Below are 13,038 nucleotides of genomic sequence, written 5' to 3'. Positions count from 1 at the left end.
TGTGCTCGGCGAACCCAGGACTGTAATCTACCAGAACGAGCCAGTGTTCGTGCCGTATTGGATTATACTCTACTAGAACGCGCCATTGTGCCTGCACTATTTTAATCAGGGATCATCCAGATCTTCCAACAGTAGGAGATTGCCGATCAAGACACCATGGACGCAACCCCGAAGAAGATGAACCTAGAACTATCTGCTAACGAGGGATCAGTGATGGAAGCTTAAACCCCTACAGGTACCCTCAAACGGCAGCACGGTTATACGCAGCAATGATAACTATATTTCATGATACTTCTAAGCATGAAAATCATAAGGGTCGCATTAAAGCTTAAATTGTAAATATAGAATTTTTCTGCACACAATATGTGTGTTTCACTGGCGTAAAGTTTCTTTATTAGTTAGATTTTATTTGTGTTTCTTCTGAGATTATGGGTTACACGAATTTATTTCGCGGATTTTTGCATGAATTAGTGTTTAAGGTCCCATAGTGTTTTATGTTTGGGTGAAGCATTTGTAAGGGTGATTGATGATTCAGCAGACTTCATAATCCACTCCGAGTTTAATTAGTCGAAATGGTCTTCGCAAGTTTTCAAAGATATATTATTCAAATGCTTCACTACTTTAATGCATGGTTAAAGCTATTCCCCTTTTAATATTAATGATGCGGACAACTGGAAGAAGGAGATGATGGCTCGAGGTGCAATCATTGATCTATATAGCTACGCGAGTGATCGTTATGCTAATTAAATTACCTGTCGACTTAGGATATTCTTAATGCGTAAATAATGTGGATTTGAGAAACACGTGTGTGAAGTGAACGGCGAAATGGTAGATGTGAAAATGCTTTAGATTCAGAATATGATAATAATAATGATAAGGAATGAACCCATAATGATAGCATTGAAGCAGTGAGATAAAATGATGTTGAAAGTATCCATAAATGATCATTTGTCTGGAGAAAAGCGACAAAATGGAAAAAAGAAATACGTATTAATGTCGGGGAGAGAAGTGACACTATGTATGCTCCCAGCTGACGAGGACAGGCTGCTTCTTAGAGAGAGATGTATGGCCTTCAGAATGTAGGACAAGAGGGTGAAACGACCTAGCCTTCGAGGATGGCCCGTTATGTCTGTCACAATCCTCGCAAAAAATTCACATAGGGTGTTTCCCTCACTTTCGCACTGAATTAAACATTCACGTGCTAATAACTTGTACTATCGACGTTGTATGTTTCATGATCCGATAGGTGAAGTAAGCCTCCCAATTTTATGAGTATATGAAAATGAGATATATGGATTTCAGAGCGCACCTAGAAGTCAATCTAACATGGTTCGATACCCGCTTAGTATCGACGTCCTTGTATCGACACCACGAGACTTGTAAAGGGTAATAGTTCCAGAAGTCATTAAAGTATATGAATTACGAGTATATATTTGTTATGATGTATTTACAGGTGATGGCTTCATCCTTCATGTGTTTATATTTATGAACTATATCAGTGCATGGTGATTGATGGTGAGTTACCGGAAACCCACCTTGTGTGTGTCCGCTTTGTAAAATATTACGTAGAATAAGATAGTGCCCCCGGAAAAATGCTTATATGCGATAATATTGTGTGTAATTACTATAATGAATTAGAATTTATTAGAGACAGGCGACGACATGATTTTTATGACTGGGTAAATGTGTAGAAATGTATTTTTTGATATATCGTAATACTACGATTTGTCAAAGTATATTGTTTTCCTCACGAAAATGCAATCTTTTTATTTTTGTATAAATTATGTGTTGTTACGTATTAATATAGCGGATATCTGCGGGTACCGATATTGGGCAAAGGGACAGATCCCTAAAGATTAATAAGTGCAAGGTATATGTGTCCAGTGTTAATAAGCTGATTTGGGAATGCCAAAATGATGTTCAGAAGTGATAAACACTGACAAGAAATTTGACGGCATTTCCCATATAATAGATTATTTTGTTTTAGATAACATGGTATTTTCTCGTGGGTATCGATTTTTCATGTAACTATCAGTTTTAAAATTATGTTTTGAATTCTGAACAAACCATTCTTCTTAATCAATAGGATAGTATATTCCTGTTTTGTTATAGAGCACACTACTTTCAACATAGTTAGATTAAGTGCCCACTTTACTTGCGAACAGGAACAGACCATTGGCCCCTATGCTCTTGAGCTTAGCCGTTGTGCTGTGTTACAACACAACAGTATAACAACCAACTCTACCTTGGTGTCTCCAAAACTTCCCAATCGGTAGTAGTTGTCAACACTGGACCTTACAAGAAAACAACGGAAATGAAATACGTACCACTATGTCCAAAGAAGAAAAGGCATGAAAAACGGACACTCGGTGCCAGAGGCTATGTGAATCAAAACCCAAGAGAATATACTAAGTATAAAGGAAAGACAGATTAAACATTTAAACCAACTTTAATGGATCTGGACTTCAATTCTCAAAGGACAGTAATAACTTGGAACGTACAATTCGATGATTAAAAGAAAAGAAGAAAATTATCATACTAAAGGAAAAGATAATATAACTTGGGTCGACCCTTGAAAATATAAGAAATAAACCTTGGGATCACAATCCTTGAAAACCAAATAAATCAATTTAATTAGTAGAGCAGTAGCGGAATAATTGACGGTAAGTTGAGGCTTGTTTCTCGACACGTCTAGTATAATTCACAGAAATAACCGAAGTGGCAAAAAAATGTTACCAAGATTTAGGCGAAATAGAACCCAATAGTAATTAAATTAAATCATAGGAAAGGAAGACGTATTTCAATTTTAGAATTAGTAAACTGGAGTACAATACGAGTCCACATACCGGATCAAAGATACAATCGACAGCCATCAGCTGTTTTTTTTAACACACGGAAACCATCTTTGTTTACAACAGTTCCCATAGAAACGAATCACGTGTCGTGATTAAAACATGGCTTCAAAACATTATCAGATAGACATCGACCAAACAACTCCAACTTACCGATTTTCATCTGTGATCCGCCGAAATAACGCTTAACTATCTGTTACAAGAAGTTGTGAAATGAAAATTTACCAACACATAAGAAATCTGAGTCCCGATTTTAACAAAATTACATCTTACTAACGCCAGAGTAAAGGCTACCGCGTGATAAAGAAATTCCTCTTGATAACCGTAGTTTAAAACATACTCGCAATTCAATTTTTTTAACTTGTTCAGTCCAAACCAAAAATCTTGAGGATTGTGGAGATACCTCGGTGGGGAAGGGTATTCATGCAGATTTCATCATGCAGGGTACTTACAATTTCTCGGAAGAAAATATAAGTTGATAAACAAACCACAAATCCAACTAGAATTTGTGGCCGGTTGGCCACAAATTTAACCAGGGTCGAAAATCAGCCACATCTCGCCCGTCTTCATCTTATTGATCGGGTTTCTTTTAAAAAACCAAGTATCTGCGACCAAGTTCCAACAGTTTGGCTTCACGATCTCCAACAACAACTAGAAAAAACAAAAAACTACGCACATATTGTCGAACTCGATCGATAATTGGCAGAGCAGCGCTGAACTTCACGCTGTGCTCACAGATGGCAGTAGGATGCAGTTCAGATGGAACACTCAGTCTGATAGCCGACTTTTCTACTAGTAAGAATTCGCTTCCAATGAATCGTGTACAATTCCATCAGGCTTTGAACAACCTTTAAATAATTTTCAAGTCCATGCATACTCGAAATGCGTGATATATATTCATACGCCATAGCTGGAGAAAGTAGGGAGAATGGGACTTCGATGCCTGGGATTGATTTCCGAAGTTCCTCATCCGTAAGATATCCATCCAAAGAATTATTTGTGAAATAAAATTGTATACTTAGCACTCTGCTGAGTCCGGGACAGGTGCAATACACAGTACAATATATATAGATCTTTCCAAACCGATCTCCATTTACTAATGTAGATTATATTTTCTCCCTGCTCTAGGGTTTCTAGGGTCGTCTTGCCTCCTCAGTATTCTTTCCTGATAGTAGGTAATATTTGTTCGCCCCCACGCCAAATGGGGCCGAAATTGTACTTTAAAAATATCCGGAGTGTCACTGTTCACCTCAGCGACCCCAGGATATATGGATTCGACACTATTTTAGAGAATTTTTATACATCACTATCCCTGACTCCCCACCCCAAAAAGGGGGCTCAATTTTCACTTGAAAATTCTGGAGTGTTACTATTCATCTCAGAGACCCAGAACTCAATGGATTTGACACTATTTTCGACTATTTTTATATGAAACTCTCTCCTGACTCCCCATCCCTAATGGTGCTAGGGATGGCTTACACCAACAGTGCTCGTCTCCAGATAGTAAGTTACAAGTGTACCAAGTTTCGTTGATTTTGCACGATTGGCTTACGAGTAGATGTGTCATTTATATACAAACATACATACATTCATTTATATATATATACGGACAGATGGATAGTGCACCCATAACGCGAATAGGTTCACGAAAAATTAATCAGTTTAATAGATTTGGATATGTGAATACTACATACAGTGAATTCAGTACAGGCATTTCGTTGGAAAGCGACAAAGAGACCTCTCATTGCTCAAGAATATCCCCTGTACTTGTTTATAGTCACGTTCGGTTATGCACTTAAACCATAAAAGCCTCCAATAAACATTAATGAGCTGACTGGTGATAACTCCAACTTAAAGCTTCTCACCAAAGAATGGAAATCGAAAAAAAAGGGCCACACCTAGAAGAAAGACGAGGATAGAAGATTGGAAACAAGGACAGGGAGACACCCTACATCCCTTGCTACAGTGGTTTGGTCAATCATAACATCGAGAATTGCAACAGTCCACCGGATGAAATAACATCAGTTAATTCGTTTTCGCGACTCGGATACCCGGAGTGTCATTATTCATTTTAGAAACACCGAAAAGTGGATTCAACACTATTTTGGATTATTTTTATGTCACTCACCCCTTGCCCCCCAGCCTAAAGGGGGCTGAAGTTGGATTTAAAAAATTCCGGATTGTTACTATTCACCTCAGCGACTCCGAGATCTATGAATTCGACACTGTTTTAGATTACTTTTATATATAACTTCCCCCTAACTCCCCACCCCAAAGGGCCTGAAGTTGGACTTAAAGAAAATCCGGAGTGTTACTATTCATCTCAGCCACCCTGAAATCAATGGATTCGACAACATTTTCGATTTTGATATATAAATCCCCCTCGCCCCAATCCCGACGGGGGCTGAATTTGGACTTTCAAACTCCGGAGTGTCACTATTCATCTCAGCGAAACCGAAAACTGTGTATTCGACACTATTTCCAATTAATTTCATATATAACACCCCCTGACCCCCACCCCTAAGCGTGATTGGGATTGCTCACCCCCTACAGACCCCTGGTAGTAAGTGTACCATGTTTTGTTGATTTTGCTCCAGTGGTTTAGGAGGAGATGTGTCATTTACGTATAAACATACATACACTGACTGACAGAGCAAATGCAACACCAAGAAGGAGTGGTCAGAACTTTATGCCAATTGCAGGGTAGACTGACGTCACTGAGGTATGCTCATGATGTGAAATGCGCCGCTGTGCTGCGCACGTAGCGAACGATAAATGGGACACGGCGTTGGCGAATGGCCCACTTCGTACCGTGATTTCTCAGCCGACAGTCATTGTAGAACGTGTTGTCGTGTGCCACAGGACACGTGTATAGCTAAGAATGCCAGGCCGCCGTCAACGGAGGCATTTCCAGCAGACAGACGACTTTACGAGGGGTATGGTGATCGGGCTGAGAAGGGTAGGTTGGTCGCTTCGTCAAATCGCAGCCGATACCCATAGGGATGTGTCCACGGTGCAGCGCCTGTGGAGAAGATGGTTGGCGCAGGGACATGTGGCACGTGCAAGGGGTCCAGGCGCAGCCCGAGTGACGTCAGCACGCGAGGATCGGCGCATCCGCCGCCAAGCGGTGGCAGCCCCGCACGCCACGTCAACCGCCATTCTTCAGCATGTGCAAGACACCCTGGCTGTTCCAATATCGACCAGAACAATTTCCCGTCGATTGGTTGAAGGAGGCCTGCACTCCCGGCGTCCGCTCAGAAGACTACCATTGACTCCACAGCATAGACGTGCACGCCTGGCATGGTGCCGGGCTAGAGCGACTTGGATGAGGGAATGGCGGAACGTCGTGTTCTCCGATGAGTCACGCTTCTGTTCTGTCAGTGATAGTCACCGCAGACGAGTGTGGCGTCGGCGTGGAGAAAGGTCAAATCCGGCAGTAACTGTGGAGCGCCCTACCGCTAGACAACGCGGCATCATGGTTTGGGGCGCTATTGCGTATGATTCCACGTCACCTCTAGTGCGTATTCAAGGCACGTTAAATGCCCACCGCTACGTGCAGCATGTGCTGCGGCCGGTGGCACTCCCGTACCTTCAGGGGCTGCCCAATGCTCTGTTTCAGCAGGATAATGCCCGCCCACACACTGCTCGCATCTCCCAACAGGCTCTACGAGGTGTAAAGATGCTTCCGTGGCCAGCGTACTCTCCGGATCTCTCACCAATCGAACACGTGTGGGATCTCATTGGACGCCGTTTGCAAACTCTGCCCCAGCCTCGTACGGACAACCAACTGTGGCAAATGGTTGACAGAGAATGGAGAACCATCCCTCAGGACACCATCCACACTCTTATTGACTCTGTACCTCGACGTGTTTCTGCGTGCATCGCCGCTCGCGGTGGTCCTACATCCTACTGAGTCGATGCCGTGCGCATTGTGTAACCTGCATATCGGTTTGAAATAAACATCAATTATTCTTCCGTGCCGACTCTGTTTTTTCCCCAACTTTCATCCCTTTCGAACCACTCCTCCTTGGTGTTGCATTTGCTCTGTCAGTCAGTGTACTTATAAATATATGTATATAGATTTAGATTAAACTCTCCTCTACCGTCTGAGCTACTCAGCCCGGTTTTCTAATTGGGAATGCCTTCATACTTTACCTTCGTTTCACATAATGGTTATTTAACGAAATGCCATGGATAGGCACCGTATTAACACTTTAGTAAATCAGTGCCTACAATACGGCAGTTTGAAGTAGGCTCTGTAAATTTAGTCGTGAAAGTGAAGGCAGCTAGAAGTACAAGGTTTTCATAAAGAATGAATCGATTTCGAAGGCTTATTGCGCCGTACTCAAGCCACGCAGCGGAACGAGTCGCATATCGTTACAAAGGACGTAGCCTCACATTTCTATTAGTAGTCAGTAGAGTGCTCCGCGCCTTCCTCCCCTCCCCCGACTCCATTTAACCCGCACAGCAGTGAGCTCACTCAATTGCCGCGTGAGTCTAACAATGGCAAAACCTCAGCCCAAAGCGTTCTGTGTTGTTGCGTTCGCACGGGCCGGGTCTGTAGTTACGGTGCAACGCGAGTTCCGAAGGAGATTTAACGATGACGCGTACAGGCCCTCTTCCAAGAACATACGACGGAGGTTTCAACAGTTCCAGGAAACGGGATATTTGTGTAAAGGAGAAAGACCTGGTCGACCGAGAACTGCACGGTCAGAAGAAAATGTGAGGAGAATTCGAGAGGCGATTACTCGGAGTCCCCGGAAATCGATATTTCAAGGTCGCCGTCAGCTTCAGGTGAGCAGTACCAGTATCTAGCGTGTCCTGAAAAGACGCCTACACATGAAAGTGTACAGACTTCAGCTGGTTCAGGCAATGAGGCATGCTGACAAGGGACAACGGGTGGAATTCTGTGCTGCGATGCTGAACATGGAAAATGATGATGAAGACACCTTGTCGCGCCTCATTTTTAGTGACGAAGCAACCTTCCATATCAATGGCTGTGTCAATCGTTACAATGTTTGGATTTGGGGAACCGAACACCCACATGCTACAATCGAGCACGAACGGAATTCTCCCAAGGTAAATGTTTTCTGTGCGGTCAGTAATGTCAGGGTTTATGGCCCTTTCTTCTTCAACACCAGCACTCTTACGGGACAAAGCTATCTCGCAATGTTACGGACCTGGCTCTTCCCTTCGCTGCAAACACACTCATGCGACTTCATTTTCCAAAAAGATGGAGCCCTGCCCCATTGCAGCTTAGCAGTGCGAGCATTTCTGAATGAAACAGTGCCTCAACGGTGGATTGGTCGACACACTTCTACGGATCGTGCTCTACTTGCATTGACTCTCAGTTCCCCAGACCTCGCTCCTTGCAACTTCTTCCTGTGGGAATACGTCAAGTACAAAGTTTACGTTCTGCCACTACCCACTACACTGGATGACCTTCAAGAGCGGATAACACGTGTGATCAACTCAGTGGATCGTGATATGCGGCAACGAATTTGGGAGGAATTGTCCTATCACCTTGATTTGGTCCGTGCTGCTGCTGGTGGTCATATTGAACACTTGTAGGACTAAACTTGAACATCAGTCAAACACATGTGTCTTAGGTTTAATCTTCTACTACTGACTGTTGGGAAAATATAGCTTGATGAAATCGGTTCATCCTTTATGAAAGACCCTGTATATTGAAAACGTGGTGGATCAATCCTTTCCTGTATCATTTCTTTGTACATTCTATTCTTGCTAAATACGTTTCCACTTCCACTAAGCAAAATATCTTCATATGATCCGTTAATGATTTGAACTTCAGCATAGTCTTTACCGCCGGGTCCTAGATGGCGCGTGTCTCATATTGTTCTCTGTTTCGGTTCATTTTGTAGATTCCAGCGAACTTTTTCTAACGAGGTTTCCTAAAACTACCTGTCAAAATACAATCTCTTCCGCAAATTTTTATAGCTTTGGCATACCTTGTATTCTTGTTTAATATTCCGTAACGATTTCCTTCACTGGTTGTAGATATATGTACCATCAGCAATGCTGTATTCGCTAGACGAGTTCTCAGTTCATAAGTTATAATTCCCAAGAGAGGATGCCTAACCGAGGCGGAAAAGTAGGCTCCTTCACCTGGAAGGACGTGGGTCCAATTCCCAGTCAGGAAGATGAAAACTTTAAGAAACGAGATTTCCACTTCTGGAGCGTCACATAACCCTGCAACAAAATAAGTACAAGGCTAATTCCTGGGAAAAAATGTGAGCGCACATAGAGCCAACTATTCTATTCCGCTTAGTGCCGTGATTATGGAAAGTGGAAGCCTTTACCTTCTACCATTCCGATTGCCTTCATGGCCTGCAACAGATCTCTTTGCTTTTTAAAATATATAATTCCAGAAAGTCCGATTGCCATGTGTTCCTGAGGTCGCAAAAATATTCAAACTAAAAGTTAAATTAGGCTGTTGCTGGGATTTTCATAAGCAATACGAATTGAAACTGAGCACAGAGCTGACAGATATACTACACAATTCAAAAAATTAGGGGAATATGTATTTGAACGTATGCCATGCTCCACAAAACAATACCTCACACCCAGGTATATTGCCAACTAAACCTTTATTCTTTACCGTTGAAGTATACAAAAGAACATCGACGGATTCGCGCTCATTTTACGAACCCAAACGGAAAGGTCCAAATAGGGTCGAAAACAAAGTGATAACAGTCCTCCAGGGTGGATTTTTATCACAGTTGGAGAGCTTCGGTATGGTGTATAGCTTCCACGAACATTTATCGCAGCTTGACACCTACGTGGCTGCTCCGTATAAGTCGACGGAGGTCACGTTGCGGTCTCAGATCCCATTCTTCAATAAGAGCCTGTTCGAGGTCTTGGAGAGTCTGTGGTGGAACAGGACGCCCACGAACACTTCTGTCAAGCCTATCCCACACATACACGATGGGACTCACTGCTGGCCATTACATCTCTTGAATGTCCTCTTCACGTAAGACAACTCTGGTGATGAGCGCTACATGAGCCCTGGCATTGTCGTGCATGAGTACGAATTCAGGACCAGCACTGTATGCAGCAACCAACACATGCTATAGCAGTATCTGATCGATGCACTCCGAAGCGGTAAGATTACCACGGACGACGACAAGATCCGTACGGCCATCAATACTGTTGCCACTCCGCACCATCAGAGAACCTTGTCCGAATCGGTCGACTTCCTGGACAACATTTGGCATGTACTGTTCACCACGGCGTTTTCATACACCTTCACGTCCATCACGCTGTGTCAGGGGAAATTTGGACTCGTCTGTGAACAACACAGGTCTCCACTGGCGAAGTTGCCAGTTGACGTGGGTACAGGCAAACAGAGAGCGAGCTGCAGCACGATGTTGCTGCGTTAACAGGGCACTCGAATAGGACGTCTGGGTCGTAAGGACACTTCTCTTAACCTGTTCCTTACTGTCTGGTCAGACACCGTGACTCCAGCGACCCTCTTGAGGTCTTGTTGCAGTTCTCAGGCAGTTGCTAAATGACGCCGCAACGCACAGGTGGTCAAATATCGGTCATCATGTGGGGTTGTCATCCGTCCACGACCTTGTCAAACCCTCTTTGTGAACTGGCCCGTCTCATTGTAGCGATTCCACAAGCGTTGAATAACTGACGGAGAGGCATTGGGATCCATAGCAACACGACGAAAGTACATCCTTCCTGGATCTAAGTGACGGCCCTTGCGTCTTGAACCACATTAATATGTCTCATGGGATGTGCTGGTTGACGTACAACGTGCTCATATGACTGCAGTAGTCTGTGTACCTCACAACGACACACGGACGCACCGCTATTCACTTTGTTTTGTGGCGTCACCTGACAATTTAATGCATGGCTACGCCTACAAATGGAGTATAACTTCAATTTGACATACCCTGAGTAGCTAAGGTCTCAAGGTATGCTGTACGACCATTGGAACCCCATCTACCAAATTAACGTTCACTTACCAGACCAAAGCATGTTCCCCTAGTTTTTTGAACTGTGTAGTAGCAATTCTGCTGTATGTACACCTGGAAACGGAACCAGTGTTTGCACGTATACACACGTTATGGTACCGCACAGTACATGGACAGCGATGTACTCGGAAATTTTTATTCTTAAAGAATTTCTTTCAATCTACCAGAATTTAATTTTTTTTAAACTAAACTACAATATATTATGAATTTATATCCAGAGTTTGAACTTTCTACTGTTCCCGTCAAAATTGTCCTTTCCGCGTACATAAATATGTTTCTTCTAATACCCAGTGTCATTCCTACGGTATGTGTTATTTTCAAGATATTAGTGGGGACAGATTCTGATATTATTCGGCCAGGTATTGTGGCGAGCTCAAGTCGTCATCTTGTTTTATTTTCCATTTCACCCTCTGTAGTAAACTGTGTGTGAGATAACTGATATGCTTGTCACGGTTCAAGGCTAAATTTGTGTCTACCGAGTGTGCGTGATGTGAAACGTTCTCTGAAGCGATGTGAAGCAATTGTGTAGTAAAAACGCCAATCGTAATGTTTCTAAGAGCAACGCCTCCAAACCTCAGTTATATTTAACTCTAGTGAAACCATCTAGACCTTCCCTTTATTACAGAAATTTTTGAAATATTCATCGGAGTGAGCCAAGTTAAGTTTCGCTAGTGACGTGAAATATTTATCCTGGTCTGGCTCGAATTTGTCGTAATTCTCGTTTGTCAGTTTCAGCTTATACTCACTTCATTCGGGAAAGGACTACAGACCCGGGATCGACCGACAATATCTGTCATCTATAATTCCAAGAGGACCACTTCACTCAACGTGGGATTCATCGCCAACTACAAACATGTTGCACTAAAGCGTCGCCAGCATCGAAGGAAGGACATGAATGGCAAGGAATTTAGTAGACCATAGGTGAGAATCGATTTTCATCACCAAATATGAGTACACTTTTATACATATTATCTATCCATCTATTTAGAAAATATAACGATATTCATCAGTAGAACTGTAGTTCTATTAGTTTTAGTAGTTTTGAAATATGTTCTTACTTCATTGTTACCCAGGTACGGGTAGATTTGAAAGTGAACGTGTGTGTATTAGGTTCTATTAGACTAGAAGTACAGTCGTTGTCTTCTGAAATGTTACCACCCCAGTGTAATCTCTGAAAATAAATAATTTAATAATTTATTATCCACCCGGTTAAATGAGAATTTAAAGAATCATTTCTGAAATTCATGAAACATTGTGGGATACATTCTAGGTTGTGCTTCATTCACCGCATTGCCACGCGATATTGCAAATTGTGTCATCTTCTAGAAATGTTCATTTCAGACGTCTATGCTAGATTTAAAAATCAACGATAATAATAGAATAATTGGAAATTGGGTTAAATGGAGACATAGAAGTCGTGAGTGATAAATGAAATTAGATTTGCTCATGTAAAATAAGTGAAGTTGTGCTCAGCTGTAGATGTATTTACCTGGAAAATGTTATGCCTGCGGGCAAATGTATAATTTTTGGAATCATTAGTAATGGGACGCAGTACGTATGTATGAAAGTGGAACACGCGTTGAAAGGTTTTTCACCATTTGGTTAGTAATAATAAAAATTTCTAGACACTCAATGACCACGTGGTAGAGTAGAGTCAATTTTAACCCAGGTGTTATGCATACAATTTACTCTTTCCACCGAGTCTTCTGAATAATAAAATGATTTTAGAAAATATCGTCGTTGTACTGTTAGAATAAGATTCCATTAAGTGATAATTCATGTTCAATAACAAGTCATATGTCAGGTGTTGGAAGTATAGAATTTAACAGAAGGTCATCAATCGATGCAATCCGACTTTCTTTTCCCCATAAAAGTCATGAATAACAATAAGGCCTGGGATTCGAATATAACTTTCTAAATAAATTTCGAGTATCCTGAGTGCATGAAATGAATGTGATGGTAGTTATAAATATGTTTCAGTGTCATTTATCAGAAATGTGGTTCCTAATCTGACCTCGCGTTCATCACGGTGGGCCAGTTTTTTCCAGCGTTGTCAGCGCTTTTCTTCTTTTATTGTGAATTGTTGTTTAATTCTTAAGGCAATGATTAGTGACATAATTAATCCTGTTATAAATAAGTTAGTTTGAGCTGAATAAGATCGATCAATTTTCTAAAAATGAGCA

Source organism: Anabrus simplex, chromosome 1, assembly GCF_040414725.1.
Source record: "Anabrus simplex isolate iqAnaSimp1 chromosome 1, ASM4041472v1, whole genome shotgun sequence".
Classification (NCBI taxonomy): Eukaryota; Metazoa; Arthropoda; class Insecta; order Orthoptera; family Tettigoniidae; genus Anabrus; species Anabrus simplex.
This window is presented reverse-complemented; position numbering follows the sequence as displayed.